A 27,086-nucleotide genomic window follows, 5' to 3' on the forward strand; every position below is an offset into this window, starting at 1 on the left:
ATTCGGTAACATTACTTCTACAAATGTCATAATCCTTGCCATAAATATTCTGTCCATGAACTTCTATGGCATGTAGAGGAGTGATATAGTCTGGTATGACTAGGGACTACTTGTTGGCTTTCCAGGTTTGGCGATGGCAGTAACGATATCTTCATGCCAGGTCTGCAGCTTTCCCAGCTTTTGTGAGTGATCAGGCCTTTTGTGAGTGAGCACTCCTCGACAGTGAAGGGCAATGATGGGGGAGAAAGACGCCAATAGCAAGCTGATTGGTTGGATCTCTCTGTATATTTTGTGCTCAGTAGTCTTGTCCCCTGGTGCTTTTGATTTCGTAAGCATTTTTGTGATTGCATCAGCTGAGACCTCTGGAGCACCTCTGTGTGGTATCATCGTCCTTTCTCGCCACTGGTGTCTCCTGTAGGTTGACCTTATTAGATCTTCAGTGACTTGCTTGAACCCTCTCCCCCACCCCACAGGGTATTAAAGAATCCAATAAATAGCCTACTTGCCCTTGCTAGGGTCTTCATCCCTGGCTCTGGGACCTATACATTCAGCTCTTTGTTCAGGCTCCCAAATAAGCTTCATCCCCTTCTTGGGGTTTATGCCACCTGTAGCCAGCATGGGAACCTGGCCCTGCTGACTACTCTGGGTTCCAACCCAGGGACCCTATGCACAACAGCCCCATATTGCTGACTTCAATCTCTCACTGCTTGGACTCTTCCTACTGGGCCTGGTTTGCTTGGACTCTTCCTTGGACTCTTGGACTCCTCCTACTGGGCCTGCCCTCAGGTCCTTCTCCCTCTGCAATTTCAGTGTAAGTTCAGTCCACCATAAACTTGAGCTCCTTTGGCAAGAGAGGAGCACCCTTCTTCACTCCTCTGGTCCCAGCCAGGAACTTTTATCTGAGCCTCCTGAGCTCTGATTGTCTGCTTCCATTATGCCTTTCTAGGCGGACCTGGAGGATCCACCTTTGCCGCTTCCTGGGGTGGCATGCAGTAGGACAGCAGGGTCTTCTGTAGGGAGCCACAAAGGCCATGTACAGTTACAGCTTCAATGATTCACTGGGTTTGCAGCCCCAGGCTGATGCAACAAAAGCCAGGCTTTGCGGCTGGAGTGAGCAAAGTCCAGAGCTTCAATTGTCTTCATCTTCTTTGACAACAAGCTAAATTCTATGACTCTGGTAGGGATGTTGCTGTGTTCAGGTCATGAGATATTTGGTCTTCTTTAATAGGCTTTTTGTTTCTGGTTTTCAGCCTGGGGTGTATCCTTTTTGAAAGCCACAAGAGATTTTTTTTTGCAACTCTTTGGATGAGCCAGATGAAACAATTTTAATTTTCAGGCTTCAGTGGAATCATGTTGATTGTGGTCTCAGCTATCACAATGAATCCTGGCCAACTTGCCTTTCAAAAGTTCCATCATGGTTTGGGCAATGACATGATTACTGGACCTTCAGTCACAATGTGGATTATCACTAATAGATTCTGACTGTGTAGAAAGTTGTCAAGAATAGTTTTGGACCTGTTCTGAGGGATTCAGAATGAGTCTTTGAAGATCTGGGTTGCATTCTCTGTTCCAGCAGACTGCATGAAAAGTGCCTCTGTCTTTTTCATCTAAAGGAGGTATATCTTCATTTGTTGATCATTCTGCAAGTGCCTTGCCCACAGTATTATTACAATTCTTGCCCCAAATTATGTGGTGGCTATTGAAATCTCTGACATACAGCTGGGTGATAGGCTGTGGGTAATGGGGGGAAGACAGTCTGTATTTGGTGGTTTATACATGTTAATCACTGTTACCCTACTGGATTCTTATTGAGATAGTGAAGGTTCTAGAGTTATTCCTGGCATCTATCATGTCATAATCCTTCATGCCCTGCTTGATGTATGTAGCAAGACCATGTTTTGGATGATAGTGTGAGACTGTAGCCAGCAATATGGCAGCATGATTCTTGGGCATCATCTTTGATATGGGATTTTTGCAGGGCGATTGCAAGACAACATAACTGAAGTATAATGCAGGCTGGGACGTCACTTTTAAATCAGAACATGTCTTTGATGTTCAGTTGGAAAATTTGTAGAGCCAGGCCTATGATTCTCTTGAAGTGGCTCGGGGGGGGGGGAGAGGAGTTACTTTTTGCAGAGTACCTACTTCCATTACTGTTGAATCCAGGACTTCACTTAGCAATGTCTGAATGCCAATTTGACTACATCAGTTATGCCTTCGCATGTAACAGGTCAGACCATGAGACAGCTCTCATCGCTGGCCCATGGAGCAAGGAAGAGGCAGAATTCCTTCTTGCAGCCCCTCATTAGGTGGCAGAAGTATGGCACTGTTCCTTTGGGCTAAACCTAATGGCTCAATGTATCTCTAACAGAGAACAAGGGGTATCCTGTATTGGAATACTCACCTCAAGATAGGCTTATTAACAAACAAACCCTGAAGAGCAAAAAAGAGAGAGAGAATTGGGGACAGGGGATGGAGTGGGTAGTTGGTAGAGGGAAAAGTGGTAGATGGAGAAGAGGGAGAAGAAAATAAACTAAAAAACCAAACAAAAATCCCCATATTTTGCCCAGCTGTTTCAGGTGAAAAAGTGAGCAAAGTTCTTTGCTGAAACCTTCTTTAGTCCATATTAATGGATTTTTTTTTTTTAAGGAAAATCACCATGTTTGTTATACTTTGCTGGGAAAATATCAGTTACTTTAAACAATACAGATGCAGATAGAAACTTTAACTTACCAAATGTAGAGTAAATCTTAACACAACAAACACATTCCATTACTATATGCGTGCAGGCAATCCTCATGCAATAACTAGCATATCAAATAATATGTATCCATTACAGAATTTAATTTTTCCCTTTTTTTGGCATTGACTTATGGTGACACCCGCTTGTGCATTATCTTGCTTAGTTCCCTTGCCTTTAGCATTGTATGCTAAGTTGGAGTTACTTAGCATGTCATCACTTTTTCTTGATTACATTTTAATTGCAAAAAGAAAATTACACATACATTTACATATTAAAAATCCCACTCTCCTGTTGAAACTGTATATTTATGCATGTACAGTAACAATTACTGTACTGGTTCTTAATACCAAAATATCACAAAACTGCCTGGGATTTATTCATGTCTAAGTAATCCTTTTAGACACAGTGCATGAAAACAGAATTCCATGTGACAACATAGTACTCCCTGCAGCAGGAGCAAGCACAGCTGGCTCTTTTGAGTCCTACTCAGCTAGGTTTCCTTAGAAACCATTTGCTATTGAATGTAATTTCATTACTAACAGATTCTGCATGTGTTTTGCCTTGCAGTTTGGGGTCGGTTGTGCAAATGCCAACCATTTTTGGGCTTTCCAGTTAAAGTGAGAGTAGGTCTATTAGTGATTTCCTTTTTACATATTTGCTGCCTGAAAAAATTGGCTGTGGTTCTCCCTAAACCCCCCAATAAGAGCTAAAATGTCAGCTCATAAGAATGCCTTCTTATTTGAAACATTGCTACCAACACTAGGAATGGAATCACATTTATTATGCAGGTGGAGAGCTCTGTTTACTAGTTTACTGCTGCTTTATGACACTCTTATTGTAATCAATACAGATATAGAGATTAGCAGATACGCACTGAATATACTAACTCAGGATACTGCAATTAAAAACACGAACTGGAGTTTATAACAGTGATGGGGGGAAGCAAATCTTACTGCGCAAAATCAGGGGGTTTGTCCATAAAATGCACAATGCAGAATATTAGCAGTGAGAGATACTAGGGTGACCAGATATATCCAGTTTTGGCTGGAACAGTTCCCTTTTTAAGTGTAACCCTTCTGCCAGGTAGAGCCAGCAACAACCAGGGTCAGATTCAATATCTAGGGGATCCTTTGCAACATTACAACACAGAACTGGCTCGAGCCCCCACCCAATAACCTGGGAAAATTACTCTGGGCACCTCTGAGATGCAATACTTCCCCACTCACAAGCACAGAGTCTGAGTGTAGAAAATAAACTTTTAATGAAAGGAGAGAAGTCACCCGACATTAATTAGGGAAAATGCCACAAGCAGGATTCATAAACATAAAACTGTGAGCAGGACACCCACCCCAGAGTGTGTGAGGCAGTGCCTTCTGCCTCATGCTCTTGAGCTCTACAACCAAAAGTTCCTTTTACTACATCCCCCTCTGCTCCCTCACCATACCCCACTCACAGTGGTTGTCCTTGGTCAGTGAGGACCAAGGGGTCAGAGGTGCATCTGTGTGAGTTCACCTCCCACCCAGGGAATAAGGCACCTGGCTTGCTCTGGCTGGCCTCCTCATCCACCATTGTTCCTCTCTGCTGGCTACCCCACCAGCCATGCCCACTGTCTGACTGCTTGCCACTTTCACTGGCCGCCCATCAGTTACCGTCTGCTGCCACCTGCCTCTCTGCTGTGGCCTTTATAGGTCAGTCTCTTAGTGATTTTTATCTCTCAGCAGTCTGGGCATAAAAACTGCCCCACCACAAGTGATTTCAGCTTTTACTGAGTACTTGAAATAACAAAAGGCTCTGAATAAGCCTAATTAGCTCTATCTTTGATCAGTGGGGAGGAACAGGTTAAACCAGACCAGGGACCTTTAGGGAGATTTCACACCTCCTAGCTGGGATACCTGTCCCTGTCCCTCTTACTTTCACAGGGGTGTGGCATTCAAGTCCCTGGCATAACGAGGTTCTTTCAGCTCAGGGTCACCCCTCATTTGGGACAGGTTAAGCACAGTTCTGCTCCCCTTCATTCATACAATAGTGACAACATTGATAATAACATTCCACTACCCCTGCATTCAGCACTAAAGTGATTTGTAACCCAAAACCAGCCAAAGTTGATCACTTTGAGCAAAACAACTCTACCTGCTGGATATCTTGGCAGAGTAGGTATGTTCTTGTAAATACAGTTTGCTCCTGAAGTCTTTCCCCCTCCCCAACTAGCTGTCAGAGGAGAGTTTATTCAGACCCTGCTTACATAAGCTCTGTTCTGGACATCACAACTTTTTTGGCAAAACTGGGCATTTGTCCTGTTTGTCCTATAGGGGGCGCAGATAAATGTTTGGGCAAAAGCAAATGGGACAAATGCCCACTTTTGGTAAAAAAGTCATGACATTTGTGATGTCAGCTTGGGCCAATGGCAATACCAGGTGGGTCGGGCCATCCAGTGCTTAGTTTGTAATTAAAGAGGTGCCAGGGCTGAGCCCAGAATAAATTAAGCACTGTATGGGTGGCCAGTGAGTGGCAGCTTCTGGCCGGGCACCCACTCTGAAGGGAGTGCTGCCACCAGCAGCAGCTCAGAAGAAAAGGTGGCATGATATTGCCACACTTACTTCAACGCTACTGCTGGTAGTGGTGCTGCCTTCAGAGTTGGGTGGCCGGAGAGTGGCAGCTGCTGGCTGAGAGGCTAGAGGTGCCAGAACAATGAACTGCCAAGCCTAGAGGTGCTGGGGCTGAGCACAAATTAAGCACTGGGGCCATCCCCGTGGGGCTTGTATGAGCCTTGTTGCCAGGCGACTCAGGCAGACCCACGTGGGGCTGGCCTGAACCGACTGGAATCTCCACTTACCCAGTGTCCTGTTTTCAATTTAGGAAAATATGGTCACCTTACGTAAAGCTCATCTTTCAATTCACCTGCTCGTGCATCCACTGTTTTTAGGGCCTTTCCCTTCATGTCAGTTAGAGCAAACTGAGGATTTCTCTCAATTTACTCAGACTACCAACAGTTCACAAACAGCCAAAACTATATCCAGCGAGCAACGGGTTGAGGTGTCCTGTCCTGCCCTCCTCCTTTTGGGCCATGCTACTATCAGCCCTATGCTACTTGGTGGTCTTGTAGGATTGGTTGTGGTGTAGGAGACTCTACTTGGCTTTAAACCACTGGAGGAGCCCGCTTGCAGTGGGGTGATTTCTTGGAGCTGGATATGCTAGGTTTGCAGCCCAAATGTCCTGGACTTGCAGCACAAAATGGCTGCACATGCTATCCCAGGATCTGGCCTTTTATATTAACTGACCCTCCCTGATTATGTGGTTTTGATACAACCACTATTCAATAATAGCTGGATTGAGAAAATACACATGCATAATTTTGATATGTGGCTTCAATTTTCTATGGCTAATTCAAAGGATTTACTTTTAAGTTTTTCTGCAGATGGAATGGTTTCTTAGTGCTTGAATTCATAATATTATAAGAAGTTTCACTCTTAAGAACATTTGATTCTTACAATTCCTAATTTGAGCTGGAAAATCTAGTACAGTACGTGAAATGAAAGTGGCATTCCTTTATAAAAATAGATATAGTCCGTGCTAGGTTCTTGATGGGTAGCTGGCATTTACTTCATCCATTAGTTGCACATTGTTTCTTAGCATACCAGTGTGCCATAGTGAAATGACAAATGCCAGCATTCCTCTTTCTTCCATGCACTCTATCAAAAAAAATGATGATTTTCTTTTAAGGAATATGATGAACCAAAATACCAGTAAGTGTTGTTGGTATACAGGAAAAAGTTCTGATCGCTAAAATTTGTTGTCCTACTCTTTCAGTTCAATGCAAATATGCAGCAGGTGTTACTATAGCTCTTGATCTGGGAATTATTTCTCTTTATATCTGTCTACTGAGTTCCAGGGAATAGTTTGACAATATACAGAGAAGCTGTCATCTTCTGGATGACCTCCAAGTCTTATGATTACTGTGCAAACCCTCGGAATATTCAGAGGATGAGTTCAGATAATCATCCAAACTATGTGAACTGCTTATCAAACCTTTTAAGGCTTCCTCTGGACCCTCTTTGAGAATCTCCTTTTCTCTTCCCATGTTCTTTTGTCTCCCAGTTCATTTTTGTTCTGTGTGTGTGTGTGTGTGTGTGTGTGTGTGTGTGTGTGTGTGACACTAGATCTTGTTCTCAACTATATATTTTTTTTAATCAACATGAACTGTTCTTAGAAACTTCCTCTTTCCCCTCTCCTCTTTCCTCCAAATGGTGGCATGCCTATGCAGAAGGGTTGTCCTCTTCTACTGTTCACAAGATAGTTTTGAAGGAAAGGACCAAGTTTGTTTCATTTTTGTGTCCCCCCCCCGCCCCCCCAAGGCACGATTACAACATACACTGCACAAAACAGAGCCTTGAGTGTGCTGTCAATGGCAGTTTTCTCACGGCCTCCTTTGTTCCCAATGTGGAGGGTTTATTTTTGCTTTGGTCTTATTTCTATTGTGCCTTTAGCTTCTCTCCCAATCAGTTCTGGATTGGTCCTGGGAAGATGATGATACCAGTAGAAAGACCTGTGCCTATTCAGATTCAGTTCAGTCATGTCCTTTAGTAAGATGTTCTGCAGCTGGGATTCCACTGTGAAAAACATTCTGCACCCAAGATTTTTATCCTGGGCCCATCTAGTTGTAGCATCCTTGTGTATTGTGGCTGTCTTGGAGGGTCTAGAAAATATAGGCAGTGGCTGAGGCCTAGACACTAAAGACTAGAAACTTTTCACTCTGGAGATGGATAGGCAGCAAGCAGAGCTCACAGAGTATTAGTGTGACTTGCTCCTGCTGACCTTTGGGTAGATGTAATACATACACTCCATTTTCCTGATGGTGCTCACTTTTTGTTCTGAAACAGAGGGAGTTGCAGAAATTGCTGTCTATAACAGCTTTCTTTGTGTGCAAGGACAACCCAAACACCACATTCAGAGTCAGGAAGATAAGAAAGGAGGACCTTTAAAAAAACACTTCTCTGGATGCCCTTCTGGAAATTAAGAGTTAGGTGTTTCAACCTCAGAATTTCTTTATTACCCTATAGTTATTATCAATGGATTAGGATCATAGCTTAAATGTAAATGGTAATTAGAATTGTAAAGGATTCTTGTGCAGTTGGGTATAGATTGTGCTATCCGGACATGAAACAGTAGTGACCTGGAGGAGTCAGAATGCTTCCTGAAGCATCCTAGTGCATGAGGAGTATACACACTGCCACATTTCTTTAAAGGGTGTAGCTTGACTCATCTTAGTTTCTGCCCTACCCCTCCCTGCATCCAAGAGGGCACCATTTGCTCTCAGGCGTGTAATTAAGGATTAGGTTGGGATCCTGTACAATCCACTGGAGTCCAGCTCTCTCAGTTTATTCAGCAAAACTTCATCAACTCGCATTGTGTGTGGGGCCTTTCTAAGTTGTGGTGATGGCTGGATTTGAATTATTCATCCTTAGAAACACCTCTGATGTAGGTAAGTACCAATATCTCAGGTGGGGAAAAGGAATCAGCAGCCTGTCCAATGCAAGGCTACCCAGTGAAGTGAGTTAAAACACAGGCCTACCACCCTCTAGTTCTGTCCATAGAGTTTAGACCATGTTGTCTCTTCATTAATTATGTTAACAGCTTGGCGGTTGCAGTCAAATGCTTATCCAAACTTCTTTGAGATAAATATCACAAAAGAACAGATTCCAGTGAAGTTTCTGGTACCTTTCTCTTGGTACTTCTGTATTTCTGCTTTCAATCCTAGTCAAATCAGGAAGCAGAATGTTGGAAAAATTAATTGAACAAATAGTCTTGTTCCAGGTTCTTTTGAAAGTTTGGATTAATCAGATTTTAACAGAAGTGGTTTGGTTTTTGTTCCCTAGAACTGCCAAGATTACTGCTGAGATTCCGAAGAATACAAGACTTATGCTGCTTTACCCTCTAAAATATTAGTGCTGTATTGTTAGTTACTCAAAATAGTGTCATCTTCTTGCATTTCCATTATCTTAATAAAAACAATTTATATGTTTACAGTGGAGAATTGGCATGACCTTGAAAGATGATTGTGCTTTTGCCGCAAAGGATAGCATGCCCCCATCCACTCATCAGTCAATCCACCCATACACAGCCACAGCCACTGCACTAAATGCTTCCAATAAACTATTTCTCATGTATTCACTCTCTCCATCAATTAATTATTTGAAGCAGATTTTGAATCCTTTTTTACATTTGCTGGTAACTGTGCACCCAATTTCCTGAATTAACATTAATGCAGACACGTAAATTCTGAAGATTTAGAAACCACAAGGATTTTTGTTATCATCCAAGTCCATCTGCTGACTTTCAACCAAGCTGTCACGTGTAAATATTTTTCAGAACAAATCTGGAGTTCTGCTCTTAATTTCCATGGATCCATTCCTGCCCTCTGGTGCATGCCTGGTGTTAGGCCACTGCAGATGAGTCCCTTGGAGTTGCATAGCCTATGTTTATGTCATCTAATCTCTCTAGATGTTCCTGTCATAGTGATATATATGAGTGTGGCATTCTGAGCAGGGCTCTGTAGCACTGATGCAGCCACCTGATGCCAGTGCCACATAGTCTGATCCCAGTTGTGGGGCTGCAGAGAGGAACCAAAACCCTCAAAAGAGGGACAGGCGTTCTCTATACCTCTCTTTCCATTCAGACATCCTGGTACCCACAAGTCCCCATACACCTGCCTACCTCTGCAAGAGCTGCCAAGTTTTTTGTGCAGCTCCTTGTCCTGCTCCACCATGGATTAGAGCAGGGTGTGTTGACCATAGACTTGTTTAGGATATGCAAATTATTTGCAAACATGTAAATCTGTATAAAATATCACACTTAAAGTAGGACAATATTTGCCAGCTTTGCAATGACTAATTCAGTCAGCACAAATTGTGGGTCCCCTCTAGCATACCAGGCCTCAAGATCATTCAGACCCAGCTGTCTCTAAACAATGACCTGCCATGAAATGCTTACAAATCTGGTTGGCTGTTTTGTAGCCTCCTCACCCACACCGAAGAATAGACATACTATGCTGAAATTCCATCTCAAATCCTCTGAGTGAGAACATCTCAGGTGTGCAGTTTTAGCCTTGGCTTTTAAAGACTTTCTATGCTTATTTTTATAAAGGGATAACGTTTTGCATCATACTGCCCTGTTAGCTTAGCATTCCCATAGCTGACAATATGTTAAATAAACATATTTAACTGCTGTATAGGAAAAGACATTTGGATAGTTCTTTCTACAAACAAAATAAGACAAGAATTAGAAAACCACGTTTATTCTATCCCTCCCTCAACCCATTTCCCCTGAGATAGACTGCTACTGTATTTGAAGGCCTACTGTGCCATATATGTATTTTATAGTATATCACAAGAGAGACAGGGCTGGCAGAGGAGACAGAGCTAGGGTGACCAGATGTCCTGAATTTATAGGGACAGTCCTGATTTTGAGGGCTTTTTCTTATATAGGCACCTATTACCCCCCACCCCCTGTGCCGATTTTTTACACTTGCTGTCTGGTCACCCTAGACAGAGCAATGTGAAGCAATCAGCCCCACAACAGTTTAAAGGTTGCAGTTTTACGTATATGAACAATCTGTACCACACTGGCCAGTATGATAGAGTTGGCATGTGTCAGCTCTGCTGATTCTTTCCGGCATGGTTTGACAAAAGACACACTTAAGCTCTTATCAGCGTGCCTTTTCTTATTCATGTTAAAGACTTCAAAATGCTACCAGGGCCTTTTACTTGCTGCTTAATGTTAGTTAGAAGCTTAAAACGGAAAATCCCCTCCATCATAAGCCTCAGAGATTTATTATCTAGGATACCCGTTCTCCTGCATCAGTTTTTTTCCTTAGTGGCAGGGAATTGAATATCTTGCTCCAACTCCAGTATCGGAGGCGGTGATTAAAAATGAATGTCTGTGGGAAGGAGAGTTGTGGTAGCAGCTCTCCCATTTGCTGGGAGAACAGAATCCGCTGATAGAATGATGAGAAGCTTATGGTTTGAGTGAAATGTCAAGAAAGGCTAATGAGCTCAGAAGTAAGTGCTAGTCTAATCAATGGGAATTACTAGATGCACACATCTAGAGGCTTATTTGGCCAACTGAAAAGGCTTTTAACACACTGAGTATATGGGAGGCAAATTTACATCATATGAGAATTGTTCAGGTTCTAGCAAAACTATTAGTATGATCAGATTGTACAGCTTTTCCACTCTGCCGTTCTGCAAAGAAGAGATCAAGAACTTGGATTTCTGAAAGGAAGAAATCCTACGTTTCTCTCTCAGCATTTTTGTCTTTTTTGTCTTCTTTGTCCTCTATGAAGGAGAGAGGCTCCATACTTGTGACTCTTTTGTTGTGTATTATATGTTATTTAGGGACTGATAACTTTATGACACCAACACCATATTTAGTCAGAAGGGCTTCTACTCAGTAATACTCTGGGCAAATAATTTCTTTCATAAACTACATTTTAAAAGAAAACATAGCCTTTCTTGGCTATATCTGCAATAGCAACCTGATCTGGACACTAGCTAAATGTCAGAAAACCCGAGGCAGTGATGAATTCTGGCTGGCTGCCAGTACTGCTGACTCAACTTGCTGCAATGTTAAGTTTTATGTAGAAGCCTATGGCGCAGTGACAGAATTCCTTTCAGCTTGGCAAGAGCAGTATAAACAGACCTATCACATGGATTGGGCTGGGACTACAAGTGCACAAGAGAACTGTAAACAACTTGACTTCAAGAATCTCAGCTGAACAACTGATCATGTTCTACTACAATTACAGTGCTAGATCTTATGAATGTAACCTTCACAAAAGATAAAAGCCACAGATCAAGCTGTGTGGTGCATGTTTTCTTGTGTAACAAGCATACAGTAGGCAAAAAAAATATTTTTTTTTAATTTCTAGGACAAATTAAAAAATTATCCCTCCCACCAAAAAAGGTTAGTTATTTCTCGTACTGTATTATTATGTATTATGCCAGGCCAGGTCTTCAGCCTCCCCCACATTTTGCCCCTTTGCATTGCAAGGAACTCCCTGCAGGCCTGCTGTTAGTACTGCCCTAACCCCAATCCTATACCTCCCCCCCCTTAATTTCTCATAAATGTAAAAATAAAATTGAACATTAAAAAAAATGATGTCAAAATTGCCAATAAAAAAAAATTCTGCCAAGCCTACCTGTGCCCTAGCAGGTTATAAACAATGCTGACACTAAATTACTAAGTATAATGTGTTTTGTTATAACGGTAACAGGTCTTATAAAAATGAAAACATCTTTATTAAAAGCAAGAAAATAATTAGTTACCTGTAATTCTTGGTGTCTAAAGATGTGTATCTCAGTGGATTCCTACTCTTGTGCTCACTATATAAGACCAGATGGAACTCCCACACTCTTGAAGCTTTCTGAGACCCTCTGAAGCACTGATAGGTAAGTCTCAAGCAGTTATTGACTTGATCTGGGATTCTTCTGGTGTCGCTAAATGAAGATTCTCCTCTGGAGTCTGTAACCAGATCTGAGCAAGTATTATAAGTAAGGCTATGATTTAGTCACGGAGGTCATGGAATCCATGACTTCATCCTGCATTGGTTGGGAGCTGCAGGGTCCCCTGCCGCCCACGAGGGCAGGGAGCTGTGGGATTCCCCCACTGCCTCTGGTGTCCCTTAGAGCTCCTAGCCACCGGGGACAGAGGGGACCCCTGGAACTGCAGGCGGCAGGGGTACCCCGCAGCCCCCAGCTGCTGCAGGCAGCTCCTAGCCTCTGCACAGCTTCCCGCTTCAGGTGATGTGACGACCCACAGATCCCTATTTTGTGACGGATATTTTTAGTAAAAGCCATATACAGCTCACGGCTTCCATGAATTTTTTTTTTTTGCCCATAACCTGTCCCTGACTTTTACTAAAAATATCCATGACAAAATCTTAGCCTTAATTATAAGAAATGACTGTGTTCACGTCCCTTTTATTGTTAGCTTTCTTTGAGTACTATTATGAGTACTATTATTGCCAGTTCACTGGCAAGAACATTCTCCTGGGGCCTGATCCAAGATAAAGTGAAGTCCAAGGCCCAAAAATATTAATTATTAAACAAATATTTCAGGATATTTGTGGAAAACAAATTTCAAATATGTATTACAAGTATGGAAACCTGATTCCAAGAGTTACATTCAGGGAATAGAAATATACTACATGGTCTGTGTGCATAATTAAAACTGCTGAAATTTGGAGTAGTTAATATTGCAAGTTTTGTTTTGAGTAATCAATAAACAGTTTGCCAGTAATCCACAGGTTGCGGTAACTTTCAACAGAGAGCACATCTGTGACAATTGTTGTCACTTAATTGATAACAGTAATCTGGAAACAGAAAAATGGGATAAATCTGGAAACAGAAAAATGGGATAAAACTCATTGACTAAATTGATTGCCTTGAATAGAGTACACACTGGTGGTTATTGTATATTTGTTATAGTAGCACCTAAATGCCTTGATCAGTACTGGGGCTCTGTTTTGCTAAGTGCTCATTAGAAAAAAGGGTACCGTCAATACAAACAAACAAACAAACAAACAAACAAAACTACAATGCAAGAACACAAGCAGCATATGAAAGGTAGGTGAAGGATGTTCAAACAAATATATAAACATATATTTGCGACTTTTATTTTTTGCTTAGTTTTGTAATTACATAAATAAATATCAGCTTTCTCCAATTATCCCTTAACCACCAGCCTCAACTTGTTCCTCAACGCAGTCAATCAAGGTTGGCTGATTTCTTGTGTGCATCACAGCAGAAGTGAGTCTTAAAGAGGAAAGGGTATTAGCCTTAAAGATCTAATCAGGGCGGTCATTCTGTGTAAAGGCATTACTCTACCTGTAACCAGCTTTACCAGAAGATAAATAGTTAATGTTCAGCTAAAACTCAAGGGCCCCAAAAGCTAATCCTAAAGTATGTTACTGGAAGAAAAATCCTGGATAAAAGTTACAGTAAATCTCAATTTTTTGGAATAAGGCAAGATCATATTATTTAGTATTCTTTATACAGTAGTGCTAGTTCAATATTCTTTAGCTAGTAATGCTATTTAGTATTCGCTGTTGGGGCCCAAGTGTTCAAGCAAAATATTGCTGGTTCTTTTGACTATGCTGGTCCAATTAATAAATTGTCCTTTACAACTTCAGATTGCAACTGCAAATATTTCACCTGTTCAGCAACAACGAATGATGTCCAAAAAATCAGTATTTTTGTCTGGCATATTAAAATTAGATTAAAAAAAACCCCCTCTGTTAACAGAACATTGATTGCAAAATTCAGCCGATAGAAGTTAGTATATGTCAGAATTGAGGCTGCTTGTGCAACCTTAATTTGCCCCCCTTGTATATGTGCATTATGATGCGACTTTTAATTATCTGATCATACACTGTTTATTTCCTAGTGCCTGGCTTTCAATATCAGTATTTTTTCCCCACGTCCTCATCCCCTTTAAATCTTCTTTCTTCTGTGACAACTTATGATGGCAAGGTTGAAGGCAAAATGAAGCTACAAACTTTTAAATCATTTGGAACAGTAAAGTTGGGCATGTAGCCTATATAATTGTGATTTACATTTATTCACTCCCCGCTTTTCCTCCTCCTGTGTTTTCTCAAATCTCTTGGTTTGTCATGTTATAAATTGGACTGAAAGCTCTTCTCCATAGTTGTAAAACAGCTAGCACAATGGGGTCCCAGTTCAGATTCATGCTTTTGTAGTATATCGGAATGAGTAATATTCCTTTGAATAGTTCGTGAGCTTTTTAGTAATTCTCACTGTGTTCTATATTCCAGAAACCAGTCAGAATAAGAGAATATATATGTATAGTTAGGCCTTGTGTGTTGTGTATAATTAGTAGGACTGTCAATTAATTGCAGTTAACTTATGCAATTAACTGGAAAAAATGATTAAGAATTAATTGTGATTAATCGTAATTAAACAATAGTAGAATACCAATTGAAATTTACTAATTCTACTATTACTATGAAATTATGTTTTTTGATGTTTTTCTACATTTTCAAATATGTTGATTTTAATTACAACACAAAATACAAAGTGTACAGTGCTCACTTCATATAGTAAACATGGGCATTCGGACCCCTCTGTTCCTTTGAGGTTTCTTCATATTTTTATCACTGTGTAAATGGTAAAACACAACAGCTTTTATTTTCATTCCAGTAGCACCCAACAACAATACTAAGAGAAGTAAATGGGAGTTATGACAGGAATTAATTTGGCCCAATAAGAGAGCAGAATTAGGTTTTCAGTTGTGAAATCAGAGCAGTGTATTCAGAGAGTAAGTATGGTCCAGTGGTTAGACCACGAGCCTACAACTTGGGAATTCCCTGCTCTGCCTCAGACTGCCTCTGTGACCTTGGACAAGTCAATCGCTCTGTAATTCAGTTGCCCATCTGTAAAATGAGGATAATATCCCTCCCTACCTCAGAGGGATGGTGTTAGGATTAATACATTAATGATTGTGAGGTGCTCAGGTACAGTGGTGATAGACGCCCTATAATTATCTAAAATAGACTGATTGCAGAATTGGCCTTTAGGATAAGTTACAATTCTATAGCACAAAATGCTTTCTCAAAATCTTTTTTTTTTTTGCAGCATAATGCAAATAGGTTTTACCTAAATTATGAGAATTGTTTAAAGAAGCTAATCTAATAACACATTTTGAATCAAAAATGAAAAAGAACCACATTTCCCTACATAATATACTCTGTAGCAATACTAATGATTTAAAATGGCAAATGTGACATGTTATGAAAAAATAATTGATTTTAAGAAAGTGTCTGGGCTGTTATAATTCATAGTGATATGTATAAAAAATTCCTGAAAAATACAATATAAGACAACTGTCCTAAAAGTGAAGTTTCCTTTATAGTTTCTGTAGATCTTATTGACAACCAGGGGCGGCTCCAGAGCCCAGCGGGGCAAGCACCCGCCTGGGGCGGCCCTTTCCCAGGGGGGTGGCAGGCTGGGCCGGTGGACCTGCCGCAGTCATGCCTGCGGGAGGTCCACCGGAGCCCCTGGACGACCGGACCTGCCGCAGGCATGACTGCGGACGGTTCGCTGGTCCCGCGGCTCGGCTGGACCTCCCGCAGCTATGACTGCGGCAGCTCAACCGGAGCCGCCGCACCAGCGAACCGTCCGCAGCTGCGGGAGGTCCAGCTGAGCCGCGCGACCAGCGGACCCTCCGCAGTCATGCCCGCGGCAGGTCCGCTGCTCCCGCGGCTCGGGGGCGCCTCCCGGGCATGATTGCTTGGGGCGGCCAAATTTGTAGAGCCGCCCCTGTTGACAACTACCTTTTTTTCTGACGATAAATATTTTGTACGCTCTATATGTAAAATGCGCTATGAAGTTAGAAGAAACATGTGAGTGTATATAGTGCTTTATGTTTGTAAAACATATTATATAATTATAAAGTTTTATACACCTTCCAATGGATTTGAAGTGCTCTTCATAAATTTTAAACAAGGAAGCATTACAGCATTGGACTACTCTGCTTTCCCGCCAAATTCCCAATACATGCAGTATTTTGCATATAAGCATTACAAGTTTGCAATCAGAAAAGTGAAATTCGTTAGTAAAACCAAAAATTATAGCGCAAACTCCACTGATCATCTTTCTGGTATCCATTTATAAAAATCTTGGCCAAATATTAAATGCTCTGGGGTGGTGTGTTTTAGAAGCACTACAAGGACCTACCTAAACTAACTCACCTGGGGCTTCTAGCTTCTGTTTGGTAACATTTATGCCCCAAAATATACTGATCTGAAACATAGGACAGGCTGTATTCAGTTTTGAAGCTGTCACAGGAATAAGATGTAAAATCTTATGACCATTTCTAATAGTGTAAAGTGAATCTAGTTCTGCTGCGTCAGGAGATATTGCAGCCTGATTCTGTTCCTGTTTAATTTTTTTTTAAATGGATTTCAATGGGAAAAGATTGGGTCTTTAGTCCATAAACTGCTTGTTGGTTTCAGACTGAATAGGGCTCTTCCTGTGCCTCAGCTCAGTGTAATTATGGAATAAATTCTACTTTTGAGGCAGAAAGAAGGAAAGTCTGACATTTTATTTATTTGAAGCCACTCTGAGATTAGGAAGAATTTTCAAAAGTTTGCAAAGGGATTAGGGTCACAGATCCCATTGAAAGTCATTGGGACTTGTGCTCCTAAATCTGTTAGGTGCTTTTGAAAATCTTCCTCCTTACAATGTTACAAATAGTCCCATTAATGGACAAAGTATAAGTCAGGTGGTTAAAGGTGTGTACTAAGTGCAGTTTATCACAGGGCTCTTCAGTTTATCTACCCAGGGGCGGCTCTAGGTATTTTGCCACCCCAAGCACTGCAGGCAAGCTGCCCTCGGCAGCTTGCCTGCAGGAGGTCCCTGGTCCCGCGGATTCAGTGGCACGCCTGCGGGAGGTCCGCCGAAGCCACGGGACCAGCAGACCCTCCGCAGGCATGCCGCCGAAGGCAACCTGCCTGCAGCCCTCACAGCGACCAGCAGAGCGCCCCCCGCGGCTTGCCTCCCCAAGCACGCACCTGGTGACTAGAGCCGCCCCTGTATCTACCTAACCTATCAGCCTTCCAGCAAACATTCCATCCATCCACTTGCCAAGGGCATGTGACATTTTATTCCCTAGGGCAGAATGAAGTATGGTAATTTAGACATAAAACAATATATAGAGAATTTTTTTTCCTGATTTTAATCATAATTTCAAAGGATGGTGAGTAACTTTTGTACATGGGTCAGCACATTTTCATTAAAATATCACAACGCTAATTTTATAAATTTGTGCACCACAGCTATATCTAGGCAGTGTTAGCCAGTCCTTAAAACAGGGTCTGAGACTCAAGATACTTGACTTTTATTTTTAGCTTTACCACTCACATGCTGTTTGTGACCATAAGTCCCTTTAACATCTCTGTGACAGTTTATCTATCTGTAAAATTGGTATAAGAAACTGTATACCCCAGAGGGGTGTTGTAAGCCTTAATTTAATGAATATTTATAAAAGATTTTGAGACTTTGAATTAAAGACACTACATAACTGCAAAATGTATTATATTTCAAACTGAAAAACTATTTTTTTAAAAGAATGTTAAAGTTGCAAAGTGAAACACTCAGAAGACAGGAAATATCATAATTAACGTTGCACATAAAGCCCTCCATTCAGCCCCTTTGTGTGTATACAATATCATACTATTTTATGTTCTGTGCAGCTTCTGAACCCTGCGATGGAGCATGCTCAGTGCAGACAGAATCTTTAGAGAATTTAGCTCCTAGCATCAAAAAATCTCTACTAAGCATGTGCAAATCATGACTTTCAGACAAATTTGAGTGGATTTTCTCAGAGGTGGCAAGGGATGCATCCTCATCCAAGTGAAACTACGTTGCCACATATCAAGTCCCTGCTCCAAAGCATAAAAATGCTACAGCTTTTCAAAGAAACCATTATAAAAAAATTTTAACATCAGCAAAACAAAATAGTTTTCCCTAATCTCATTCTCAGAAATAGTCAACCTGTTTTTGCTAAAATTTCCATAGAAATTTCAACTTGTCAGACATCTGGCATGGAAAATTTCAGCCCCGATGGTTAAAGTTTGGAAAATTATAAGGAACTGAAAAGCAGGGTCTTATAGTGGAAAGTGTCAGGCAACCTTCACTACAATTATCAGAGGAGTAGCCGTGCTAGTCTGGATCTGTAAAAAAGCAACAAAGAGTCCTGTGGCTCCTTAAAGACTTACAGATGTATTGGAGCATAAGCTTTCGTGGGTGAATGCCCACTTCATCAGACGCATGCCACGGGACTCTTTGTTGCTCTTCACTACAATTGTTACTGCCACCTCTGCCTATGATATCATAAATTTGAGACAGTGGAGAATCCCATTTTTGTTTCTCCATATGTTGGTTGCATGAATCCAAACTTGTAGAGAAAAGTAAATGACAATCCAATATGTCAGCTGAACAATTCTGTTATATGTTCTTAAATCTTCTCTTTCATGAGCATATATGATGTAACTCATGTGATACATCATGGCCAGAGGGCAGAAGGAGAGTGTTACAAGGGAGCCTTATTCCCTATAAGGGGAAGAAAGTTTGCTATAGATTAACTAGAGCACCTGAAGCCAATTAGAGTACCTGCAGTCAGTCACATGATAAAAACCCCTGCTTCAATCAGACAGTGTGGGAGTTGGAGCAAAAAGGATTGGTATTGGAGCAGAGAACAGTTTGAAGGAGTTGGAGCAGAGAACAGTTTGAAGAGAAAGCAGAGGACAGTTTGGAGGAGTGCTGCGGTGGGCTAAGAAGTCCAAGACCCTAGGTAAGGGTCACCTGGCTTGTGCAGAGGGAGGCCAGGAAGCCCCCCCACAAGCTGAAGGGCAGGAGAGGGAAGTAGCCCAGGGGAAGGAACCACCAGTTCAAGTGGTTCACCACTATCCTCAGGGCCCCTGGGCTGGGACCTGGAGTAGAGGGCGAGCCCAGGTCCCTCCCTCTTCACTCCCCTCCTCAAGGACACTAGTGGGGCAATTAATATTCCAATTCAGGGGCAAGAAATGGTGCCCTGAACCCCCCCCAAAGAAGAGAAAGTGCGAGACCCATCATAATAGTGCCAGCAATTTGCCACACTCCGGTAACCTCAGTGAATGAAAATGTGAATAGTTTATTCAGAAACATGATAGGAAACAGTGAAATTAAATTAAAATGAGTTTTGAGTAAGGTGATGTGGGGTTCAGGTTCAGATACCCAGATCCAAACCCACTTGTTTGGTTCCAGATTGATCTTGACTGTTAAAACCAGAAGGAGCCTGTTTTCCTTGTCGAGTTTGTATAAAGCTGAAATATCTTGTGACCAGCTGTTTTCTGCTTATTATAATGGAAAGCTCTCAAGATCAGCTGATTTCACAAGTTTTCTACAGTCTTGAATAACAGAAACCTTGTAAAGTCAGCCAAAATTGTGAAATTTCTTCCACATGGGGCCAAAATTTTGTGAGAATAGCTTTCAGGTGCTATCTAAACCATCGGTTGGCAACTTTCGGCATGCAGCCCATCAGAGTAATCTGCTGGAAGGCTGCAAGACATTTTGTTTACATTGACCATCTGCAGGCATGGCCCCCCACAGCTCCCAGTGGCCGCGGTTCACCATTCCTGGCCAATGGGAGCTGCAGGAACCGGCACGGGCCAAAGGGATGTGCTGGCCGCCGCTTCCAGCAGCTCCTATTAACCGGGAACGGTGAACTACAGCCACTGGGAGCTGTGGGGGGCCGTGCCTGCAGATGGTCAACGTAAACAAAACTTCTCATGGCCCACCAGCAGATTACCTTGATGGGCTGCGTGCCAAAGGTTGCCGACCCCTGAGCTAAACTAAACTCTATTCTAAATTTAATCCAGATATACACAGTGCTTCTTTTGTCCATCTTTGCATAAAGTATTTCTATCTTAAGAAGATAAAATAAAATTATTTTATAAAAAGTTGCCTTACAATGCCAATATACACATCCATGAAAAGCAATCACATGCACATTCCCTGCTATGCTTGGATTAGCATGAAATTCTATTTGCATGTGTATAAACAAAGTATTCTGCACAAGCATGAGTTTGTCTTGTAGGTGTGTTTTGTTTGTCTTCTATGGTATTGCAGGAACTGTGGGAAAATGCTGTTAGGATCAGGGTAACTGAGGGGAAAACTCATTCGTACCTATACCAACTTCCCACACTAAGGGAGATATATGATCTCAAATCACACACTCAGTTTGGCTCTGCAGTTGGCTGAAACATAAAGAAGACAATCAGAAAAAGCTAATCTGATTTAATTCACTTTTATTTTAAATTCTCCTTCATGTTGGTTTTTCTGCAAAAGTAGAAACAGACACAACAAAATGGCATATTACCAATCAATCCTGGCATAAACCATCTGAAATTCATTGCCGAAAGCAGAGCAGACAGACAATTTTTATTTTCTTAGCTGACAAGTAACAGACAATATGGAAAAAGCTTTTTTTCACATGGTACAGAACTGTTAGGGTAAGCTGAATACAGCAAATAGATCCTTTTTCTTTGTTCTGAAAAATAATCATTTTCTAGTACTACTTGCTTGATCATGTAAAGTTGCCTTAATGTAGTTTATCTAGTAATATATTTGTTAAGGAAACTGAACTGATTTGTTATCTTAATGGGGAACTTGATGGTATTCTAGAGTATAAAAGTATTAATTTTGTTAATTGCACAGTTATTGTAAATTAAACATTTCATACCATGTCTATAAAATTCCAAACCGGAAGCTGAAACAATATCCTTAGGTACACTTCAACTATTTTAGGATGCAGTTACAGTAAGTCCTTGCTTAACATTGTAGTTATGTTCCCAAAAAATGTGACTTTAAGTTAAGCAAATCCAATTTCCCCATAAGAATTAATGTAAATGGGCGGGGGGTGTTAGGTTCCAGGGAAATTTTTTTCACCAGACAAAAAACTATATATTGTTGTGGAAAAATTAACCACGTGTTGTGTTTGGATCAGAACAGCCTGAGGCTTCTTTATTTTACGAGCATGCCTGGGGCCAGTATCAAACGGATAGTGCCCCCAAATTACAGACAGAGAGAGGCTTATAAAGCTTAAAACCACAATTAGTCAAACACTCTTTTCATTTGTAATATCATCTTAAACAGAAAAACCAATCCCTTATTAGGAATACAGAAGCAACAAGCTTTCCTGTTTATCATCAGGTTGTACTTTTGCATTTGGGGCTTTTCCTAATTTCTAGCTATTACAGCTATATTTTGCAAGACTGGCTATTGCAAAAATTCTGCTGGCAATTTCCATTCTTTCTTCCCCTTTAGCCCAATGATCATTGACACAGTCATGTCAACCAAAGGTTTTGGGCCTACTAACTTTTCTTCCACAATTCCCCACTTTGGTGCCTTTTTGGCACCACCTTGGATCGAATTTCCTTATCTATAAGCCTGAGAAACATTCTACTTAAGCACAGCTAATAAGTGCACACAGCAATATAGCAATAGTTTCAAACAACAACTATTCTGAGTCGAGAGAGCATGTATTACAGATGTTATATCTTTATATCTCTATGTTTATTAAATCTTGCAATTCCAAGTCCAAATTACATAATTCGGCATTTTGTGTTTTGATGAAACGCAATGGCAATGTTTGGTTGGTATGAACATGGAGGGTGCTGGTATTATTGCGTCCCCTATAACAGCAATAACATGCTCTGAAACAAACCAGAGATGCTAAAAATATTAAAAATGCTAACATTCCCATAGGAACAGCTTTATAAGGTTTTTGTATGGCCTTAGTTACAAAACACAGCACATCAGTCTTAGTACACAAAGTAGACACCCTATGGGAAGTTTGGAAGGTATGCTTTTCAATTTGATATAGGTTTTTGAGCACCTGCATTGTCCCTTGCAGTTCAGAGATCCTTTGGACCTCTGGTAAGAGTGTGAACAAATTATGGAATTGATCAGGCACTAGGGCTGTCCAATTAAAGGGTATTTTGAACTTAAGGGTTATCTGCAGAGTTTTGTCCGCAGGCCAATAAATGATATGGCTGCCTGCAGCGGTGATGAGATTAAAATGTATATTCAACAAAGTGGAGGCTTTAAGATACACAGAACTATTATTAGCTTGGAAAAGAAATTGTCTTGCCAGGGTAGTTCCCTGTTCCTTACCCTCCCAACAAACGTTGTCATGTACAACGACAACTTCCCCTGGCTTCTGCTTTTGTGTACACTGAAGCTGTGGGGGTTCCAACGGCCAGAGTGTCCATTAATTTTCTAGTCCTATCCAGATATTGGGTGTTATTTCAGGAGCAGTGACTACAAATCGGTTAGGCGTACCAGGTGGTTTAATCTCCCAAACATCCTGATGAATTACCCAATCCCACATGCATCCTCCCCAGGGGCCTGGTAAGATTTGGTAGGCAGGAGCCCAAGCTCCTCCAATCGGTCCATATGCTTGGAAGGAGCGCTGTCAAAGCCCGCACTTTCACCCAGAAAATCTCCAAGCGAGTTTCCAGGGCCACAAATCAGGTGGTACTTCTGAGGTGTCTGTAAGGGCCGTGGGCCAGGCCTGATGATCAAGATCATTTTGAATGCCCATTAGCTGGTTATTCAGGAAATCCTGAACCTCTGAACATGCCAGATCCCACTGCAATGCCTTTCCAGCTCCAGTGATATCTAGTACCATTGTTGTCAACAATTTCTGAGTTGTTGAACTAAGTGCAGAAATAACACATAATTTTCCAACTCCAGCCTGTGCCTGAGCTAGCTGTGCTCCAGTAGTAAGACCTGTGGCCTTTTCTAATTGTCTCAGTTTTTTTTCATGTTGTTGGCCTTTGTAAATGTTCCAAACAGCAGCCGCGCTGTTGGCACCATCCCATAGGTGTTTGGCCAAGTCTCTCTTATTTCTAGGGGAAGCCCAGGCCCTTTACTGTGCTAGCCTAATAGCTGCTCCCTTTGAACAATTTGCGTATATAGAGGTAACCTGAAAGCCAGATAAGGGCAGTGTGAAATTGACAGTTCCTAGAGTAGCATTGACTAGAGTCCATTGAGATTCTAACACATCCTCTCTTTGAGAAGGATTCTACCATATTTTTTGGCTAAATAATTGCACATTTTCCTGGAAGGCAGCAGTATCAAATGCATAGGAAGAGGCATGTTGCAATATGGTACAAGTTAAATTATCAGTTACTGGGGATAATCCAGTACAGACATACATTCCCATGGTGGAGCAAGCCCTTCGGGTATACATTTGCTTATTTACTAATTGGGTGATCAACTAACAATAAGAGCCTATTTCATCCGTCACGCTGCAGATTCCAGGAGCGGCCACCATATTCACCCCGTCATGAAATCTTATAGAACCATACAGTCGTGCATCACGGGGTGCATTCGGAGAGAGAGCCTCTGGTGCTATTATTGCTGTCCCATTCGTCTTCCACTTAACCACCCGCCAATATGAAATATTTTGGATCTTAAAATATCTGTATTTTGAACAATAATTTAGTAGGTTACTAAGAAGTGAAGGTCTTGGCCATTGGGTTTCATCAGAATATGCTGATACCCTGGGGTCAAGAACAGGGATGGGGCGGTAACAGGGACAGGGGCAGGAGTGGATGGGATGGTAGGGGAAATACTTGTGGTAGTAAGGCATTTCTGGTATTCATCATTGGGAAGCCAATTAAGGAGGGCAGTACATCCTGATGGTACTTGCCCGAAAACACAGGGCGCAGCCTGTGGAATAAACCCCAAAGCCCAATCAATACCACAATCCCAAGAATGGCTTCCACAATTCCCCTCCCTGTCACTTTAGAATATTCCGTTTCTTCCACCAGGGCCAATTTTTAATGTCCTTTGTTGTTAGAAAGTCCTGAACTTTAGGGGTTACAGCAGCACGAGCATTCCTTTTTTTCTCTCAGAACGGCCACTGCTTAGCATTGTACCAGGGAAAGGTCACTGGCACATAGCCCAGATCCGAGTCTAGTGACCTTATGGGATCTTTACCTGTGGGCTTCACTGTAGAATTGCTGGTAGGTTTGGGCATCCAAAAAAATACAAAGGTATCATGGAGGTTTAACAGTAACAGCAAAAGCATGATTACACACATGAACCAGATAGAGCGCATGAGCCACTTTCGTACCATGGATGATTCTTTTATTCTAGAAGAAGGATTGGTCATAGCAACTGGGTGCCAGTGGGCGCTAGGCTCTCCACTGGACTTTTAAAGGCAGTATTCTGGCCATTTGTCTTCCTGTTTCTTTTGCTAGTGAACCGAAGTTCCAGCTGACCACCATGGAGGGGGGTGCAGAGTTTTTGATTGTCACTGACGGATGGGTCCAGGTGCTGAGGTCTATTTCCGTTTCCTGAAGTTATATCTAGGTTCTTTTTTGGGGCCTGGAGAGGGGTCACTGTTGTTGCTCAGGTCCCTTCCTAGGGCAGGGTCCACCGGATGGAATTTTTTAGTGTCTGGGTCCAAGGGCGACGTTATCTGTTTACAATGAGAAGTGTGGATCCAGCTGGTGAGTCCCTTGCATTTGACCGCTGTGTGGGTGGTCAACAGGACCTGGTAAGGGCCTTTCCAGTGAGGCTCCAGGGAAGTCTTTCTCTGGTGCACCTTGATGTAGACCCAATCTCCAGGCAGCAATGGGTGGCACAGTGCATCGGCTGGTTTAGGCAGGGCACTTTGAACCTGTGAGTGAATAGATCTAACGCACCAAATTAGTGTCCTGCAGTATGCCATAACAGTATCATCATTTAGTTGCAAATTGAGTTGGTGAGGGAGCCAGGGAGGGGACACTGGCATCCTCATGGGTCTGGCCATAAGGATTTCATGTGGGGATAGGCCATGTTTGCGAGAGGGAGTGCTTCTCATGTGCATGAGGGCAAGGGGAAGGGCATCGGGCCACTTTAAGTTGGTCTCAGCACAGATCTTTGAGATTTTGTTTTTTAGTTCCCCATTTTTCCGCTCCACAGCTCCCACACTTTGGGGGTGGTGGGCACAATGCAGATGCTGAGTAACGTTGAGGACCTTGCAAAACTGTTGCATGATCTGGCCTGTGAAATGGGTGCCTCAGTCACTATTAATAGAGGCAGGCGGGCCAAATCAGGGGATAAAGTCCTTTAACAATTTTTTTGCTACTGTAAGGGAATCGGCCTTGGGACAAGGATAGGCCTCTATCCATCTGGAATATATACAAACACAAACAAGAACATACTCATAAGAACAACATTTCAGCATATTGATAAAATCAATCTGGATATTTACAAAGGGTCCTCACAGGGTGGGGTGCCCAGCAGGTTTGTTTTTTACCGGTCTGCCACTGTTGTGGGCTAGGCAGATAGAACAGGAGTTACAGTACTGCTGTGCCATTATGGAAAAATTTGAGGCATACTAATGTTGCAGTATGGATGCTATCATACCCCCTTTGCTCACGTGTGCCATTCCATGGGACAGACGAGCAAAGTAGGGGAGTAAGGCTTTGGGCGCCACCATGCGACCATCTGGTATACCAGGGATGACCCTAAATTGCAGTTTCTCGTAGAGGGAAGTTTTGACTTTAACAGAATTGTGCACCTTAGGGGTGCACTGTTTGCCAACAAAGTTGGACAAGGTCAGTTTAATGCATATTTTAACTGCTATGAGGAAACAGAAAAATGGCACCATGAGTCTCAAATGAGGAGTCTCAAGGACTCCCAGGAGAAATTCAAGACAAAACTGAAGGAAGTTCAAGAGAAATTTACTTCGTTCCAAGTTCCCACTGGCCAGCAGATACCTCTCTATCCTTCTAGGCCCCTTCAGAGGATCCCCTCAGCCCCACCTGAAGATATTATAGACCTATATTTGGAATCCAGACAACTGGTTGTCCCCTCACCACCTATGCAGGCCGCTGACAGACCGTTAAGTCAGGCCAGGCCCTCGAGGGATGATGAGGGATCATCTAGTCAGGTCGCGTTTGGTCTAGGGACCCATGGCTGCCCTCCTGTATACACCCAGGGGAGTCCAGAAGTGGACTCTACTGTTCCAGAAAACCCACCCCGAGTAGAAAACTCGCGGTCCCCTTCCGACTCACCTTTACATTCCTCATAAGAGATCTCACAAAGCCCAGATAGTGACTTTCGAAGACCTGTTTAGAGGGGTGGATGACCTGGTAGAACATTTTGCGCAGGAATGACTCATTGAGACTTTAAAAGCTAGCCCCTGAAGAAATGTGGAAGCTTTAAATTTATCTGCACTGGCACAAAATACTTGATCCAAAAGACCCCTTACGTCTAACCCTCACCTTGAGCCAACATTCCCTTTACACCAACTCCCAGATATAGGCACTTTGGGTCAGGCAACCATGGTGTCTGTGCATGCGCCTTGGTCTCCCACAGATTTGTACAATTTAATTGAAAAGTTTCCAAAAATAAGGGAAGACCTCGTTAAATTCCAAGAGGAACTGACAACTGTCATAAATTGTTATAATCCCACCTGGGCAGACCTAAACCAACTTTTGAGAGGGGTCCTGCCCAGGGAGACATTAGGTCACCTTTATGAAGCAGCCAAGTGGCCTGCGTATGACCCGGGTCAGGAATCACAAGAATTGGATCAAATAAGAGATCGGCTATTAAATGCAGTCCTTACAGTCTGCCCGAAGAAAGCTAACTGGACCAAAATTAATGCCTGTAAACAAAACAAAGGGGAAAATCCTGCAGATTATATGCAGCACTTTAAACAGGTTTTCGAAAGGCATACCGGCAAAAATCATGCAGAATGGGAGGAGGTTGATGAGGAGGTCTTGTGACTT

Source organism: Mauremys reevesii, linkage group 1 (genome assembly GCF_016161935.1).
Source record: "Mauremys reevesii isolate NIE-2019 linkage group 1, ASM1616193v1, whole genome shotgun sequence".
NCBI lineage: Eukaryota > Metazoa > Chordata > Testudines > Geoemydidae > Mauremys > Mauremys reevesii.